The sequence below is a fragment of the Lactuca virosa genome, chromosome 3 (assembly GCF_052849685.1).
Source record: "Lactuca virosa cultivar CGN04683 chromosome 3, Lactuca_virosa_CGN04683_v6, whole genome shotgun sequence".
Classification (NCBI taxonomy): domain Eukaryota; kingdom Viridiplantae; phylum Streptophyta; class Magnoliopsida; order Asterales; family Asteraceae; genus Lactuca; species Lactuca virosa.
Window position 1 is genome coordinate 295,389,181 of NC_136428.1, and position 5,532 is coordinate 295,394,712.

A 5,532-nucleotide genomic window follows, 5' to 3' on the forward strand; every position below is an offset into this window, starting at 1 on the left:
TGACTCATCAAATCAGACACGGGGCACTTCGTGGGCGAGGGTGACGTGGCCGAAGCCTGGCCATTCGAAATTCCTCGGATTTTGGGATTTTCCCGAATTTTTGTCCCGAACTTCAAAAATCCACAACTTTCGCATACGAGTTCCGTTTTCGACGTTCTTTATATGCACGCGTAGGTGAAATTATTCTCTACAGGAAACTTTGACTTTATTTTTATTATTATATTTTTAACAGGCTGGGAAAGGAAAAATCCGTTAAAATTTCATAACTTCTTCATCCGATGTCCGTTTTCTTCTGTCTTTTTACCGTTGTACTACTATTGATGAGACCTTCGATTCTCGTTTAGTTCGCGTTGGCTAAAAATCACTCGATCTTTATTTCGTGCTTTTAGCTGTCTACTGCTATTCCAAAACTTAGAAATATCATAATTTCCTCATACGAAGTCAGATTTGGACGTTCTTTTTATGAAAATTCTTAGTTTAACGAATACGACTTTCATTTAGATCACTAAAGCTAAAAAAAAAGTAGTTTATCGAAAACTCAGTTTTTACGCTAAATAGTGTTTGTCGGTTTTATCGCGGATCTTCGATTGGTCATAACTTCTTCGTTATAACTCGGATTTCGATGAGGTTTTAGCCTAAATGTTTCTAACGAGATTCTTTACAACTTTTAATAATAAAATTATGCTTATTTCAAATTTTATATTTTCGTTTAATTTCAATATTTGACTTTTGTTCGAATCTCGTAAGACTTCCAAAACATTCTGAATGATTCTAAACATAGTTTTACTTCAATTTAAGTAAAAACTATCTGTTAGAACTCAATACTCAAATTCATATAATATTTCATAATATTATTCATTATAAAACACGATAACTGAACGTGTATGTTACATTGGCCTTTCAAGAGCTTAGCACCTCAAGTGTGATGCCTCTAATGTGTCACAAACACCATAAGCGAATGGGGGATAATGAGAGAGAGGCTAGGAACCACCAAAATCGGCTAGGGTTTCCTTATGGAACACTAGTGCCGATTTTAGGGTTGAAGGGGTACATATATAGTGTAGAATTCAAAGAGTCACTTGTAAACCCTAATTCTTACACTTAGGCTTATGATCCAATAATTGATTTGGACTAAGACTTCATGGACTATCTCATAAGCTTAGTCCATCACAAATCAATCATGGATCATTAGCCCAAACCATATGTATCACTGATTTACATAATCAGTCGCCGTTAATTTAATCAGTCTCTTTTGATCAATAAATTAATTCCAAATTAATTCTTGATCAATACTAGTTAAATAATATGATTTCTCAATTAATATATTATACTCATAAAATATTAATAAATCACAAATAACATCTTTCTCAAATATTCATCCTATCAAATTGCTCCGGTGAAGACAACCCAAAAGGATCATGCTACTATCGGGTCAAGTACATACCAATTATAGTTATGGGCTTAGACACCTAATCCAACATTTATATCCTGGAATCCTCTCGAAAAGCTCTACAACTTTCATTAAGGCCTCAACATCTATTGCTCTAACTTTATTTCATATTTAGACTGATTTAGAATGTAAAAGTTTGTGCGAAATTCATAACTCTTTCATACAAACTTCATTCTCACTGTATTTATATCAACGAGTCCATAATTATGATATATTAATTTCTTGTTTAGATTGTTTCGGGTAATATATAACCGATTTAAATTTCAATCTCCATGCACGCACTGCTGTGTTGAAACTTCGAAAAACCATAACTTCCTCATAAGAAGTCAGATTTGGATGTTTTTTATATGCACACTCTCGGTTTTACGATTACTACGACTTTCATTTAGATCGCTTATGATAATAAGCAACCTATCAAAAAACCACTTTTTATGACACGTGTAGTCGTGTCGGTTAATCGTAAAACTTCGAAGAAACATAACTTCTTCATATAAAGTTGGATTTCAGAGTTGTTTATATGTACATAATCCTTGTTATATATACTATTACTTTAGTTAATATTATTTATCCTAAATAATCTTCTATGAAAAGTCATTTTATCGCTTATTATATCTTATTTGTCTAGCCCGAATCTGCAGGATTTACATACACATAGAGAGATTCTACTTTGGATCTTTTCCTTCATCAAATTTCTAGCCTCCCCTAGAGGACCCAAAAACTACAAAGGTGGTTAATTTTTTCCCTTTATATTTGTGTTTTATCTCTTCATGTCTTGCATGATGATTCTTTGTTTGGAAAATAAACTATTTTATGATATGCATTTTAAAATTCTTCCGTTGCTAAAAAAATAAATTTTTGGATCTTGTTTTGAATATAAACCAAAAATTAACATTATTAAGGAAAAAAATACTATCATATGTTCGGTGACAAAGTCGTTCACCAATAGGGTGCAAACGAGCCAAAATATTCGTAAGCTACTTAGGATCTACTCGTTAAAAACTCGACTCGAAATCGATTTTAAACTAGCCCGATCCGAGCTCAAGCTTAAGATTAGGCTTGTGTATTAAACAATCACGGGGTCGAGCCTGTGTTACTAAGCCATATTAGGCTCGCGAGCTTAAACGAACCTACATATATTTAATACAAAATTTTAAAATTTTATTTTAATATATTAAAATAACTAAATATTTATTAAATACCATTTTAGGGAATTAGGGTATAATCGTATATAATCCGAGCCTAAGCCGAGCCCGAACCTGTATAATTCTAAACGAGCCGATATCGAGCTTCGTCGTATAAGGCTCAAAACGAGCTGGAATCGAGCTTGACCCCAAAAATTTAAAAGAGTTTGAGCCTGGTCAGGTTCGGTCTAGGATCGACTCTTTTGCACCCTACTCGCCTGGGAAATATGTTTGATGTTACATGTCAACCTGATTTTTCATTCAATATGTTCGGTATCGAATTGTATTCTCAAATGTATACAAATTATCATAACTAGTAGGATACCCCATGCTTCGCATGAGGCGGATGGGTCGTTATTGGATTTAAAAAAAACCATAAAAATCCCTCAAGGTTTGATGGACATCAGTTGTGTACGGAAAATTGAAGAGACCTGAATCCGGAGATTAAAAATTGTAAGAAGCTTGTGAAATCAAAGAGATTCGCTAAATTTGAAATAAAAAAAATACACACTACGAAAAGAAGGAAAATTAACTAAACTAAATGAATCTGCTCCATTCTATGTTATCACACACAAAAAACTGATTCTTGTGGAAATGTAGCATTCCATTCCTCTGATTACTTCTAACCAACAATATTTTTTGTTGGGTTTATTGCCGCAAATTACCGTGTGCAGAAATATTTACCCCTCCAAACCTATTGTTTCCTTGATTTGAAATATTTTTAATGTCATGGAACGAAGCATATCTTCGAATTCATATGTCTATGAATCAGTAACTGTACATTTAGTCCAAAATTATGCAAAGAGGAATTCACAATCTCGGATTCACATAGCATCACAAATTGACTAAGGGCACTTCATATACTTACATCTAGCAATTCTATAACAAGCACAACAAAGACATCAAGGACATATGGATAAATGTAAGACCGAAGGATGTCAAAACCTATAAGCCCATATCCTTCAAAAAATTAAAGTTCTTCCAATATGCTCTTGTTCGTAAAGGAGTTGAATATGACATGAATGAAGCATACTTCATATGTATCAATCCAGAAGAATTATTCTGCATCACAAGAGTCTTCAGCTTCAAGATAAAAAAATACCATTACTTCAAACCAACATGTGGAAAAGTGTGTGATTTTCTTAAATAACTTGTATACGACTTTGCAACCATAGATGTTGAGATTCAACCAATGCTTATAAAACATGTAGATCTACATCCACTTAAAGCACCCATGGTTATAGTTGAAGAGATTCAAGACATGAATTGTGGAGCTACCAATATCCAAAGCCAAGAATAATTTTTTTCCTTAGAAAAAATTCTGAAAAGAAATTTCTTATCGCAACTGCTTTCCACCGATGCACAAACCCTTAGCTGGAGGAAATTTTAAGAGTCATCAACCGATCCAAGTACACCATTGAAGAAGTTAAGGAAGCATTCTGGGAAAGGATTGAATGATTTTTTGTTATGAAGAAGTTTTGGAAGATGCTCATCAAGTTTCTCAAACTTGATATATGAAGGAGTTAGATGCGAGGTCACTTAGGGGAAATTGTTGATACATGAAGTGACCCTCGATAGCTAAAGTGTTCTGGATATATGTGAAGTCTTCTTTTGGTGATTGGAAGATGCGAAGAATTATTGGTAAGAATGATGCGAAGAAGGTTCTTTTGTTTTATACAAAGAGTTGCTAAGTCTGAAGATGTTATGCGAAGTTGGAGATAGAGAGTCTATGCAAAGAAGTGAATTCCATTTTGTCTTGATATGCTACGAAGATGTGTACATTGTCAGTCTTATCCTTAGAATATCTTTTGGATGATTCATTTAGAACAAGCATGGCGAGCATGGCCGCCTCCATACCATACTTCTCTTTTATCCAGTCAATAACATGTACTTTTTTTGGCTATAAATATAGGGTATTGGTTTATATTCAAATGTGTATATGGATTTATCCTTAACGACCCAAAATTATGAGGTAAAAAATTCATTTTAATTCAGCCAAAACATTAAGTATCTTTAAGTCAACATTCAATATCCATTAATTAAATATTCAAAAGTACTTTATAAGAATACATTTATCAGAGTACTATGCCAAATCATCATAATGCGGAAACATGGGTGGATACATTGCGATCAAGCCGGGCCCTTCCTTTTTGAATCGGAGTACCTTAAACCATAACCATAAAAACCGTAAGCACAAATCTTAGTGAGTTCCCCAAAATACAGTATACCATACATAATAATTACATATTGGGCCCCCGACCTACATCAGACCTCGTCCGACTCTGAGTCCCACCCGACATTGAGCCCCTCTCGGCATGCAGATCTGTCAGTCACCAGACCCCGTCTGGCATCGGGCCCTGCCCAGTACACATATAATCGTATAAACATATAATCATACAACAATGCAATAATCACAAAGACAATAGCATACCATACAGTCATCGAGCCCCGCCCGGCATCGGGCCTTGCCTGGTAAGCATAAAACACATACTAATAACTATCATACAATATTCTCATCAGGCCCTGCCTGGCATTGGGCCTTGCCCGATAAGCATACCATCACAACCTGTCACCTATTCATCAAATAGTAACCAATCCTCTAATACAACTCAAAATACGTAAAATACCCCTTATGTCAACTTGGACAAAGTCAAAGTCAACAATCCATGTTGACCCTAACACGCCGGGCTGCCCCTTGGTCGCAGCGCATGCTGGTATCATCGTAGCCCTTATAAGGTATGATTAGTTCTCCTTCCCCGCCGATGTAGGATCAGGTGCAACCCAGCTTCACCCCCCCATTATAGGTTTCGACGTCCCCGCTGAACTCATCGACATGTGCCCCAACTCTTATACCATTTGTAACATCCCCATATGCCATGTATCACAATATTTTGCGCTTTG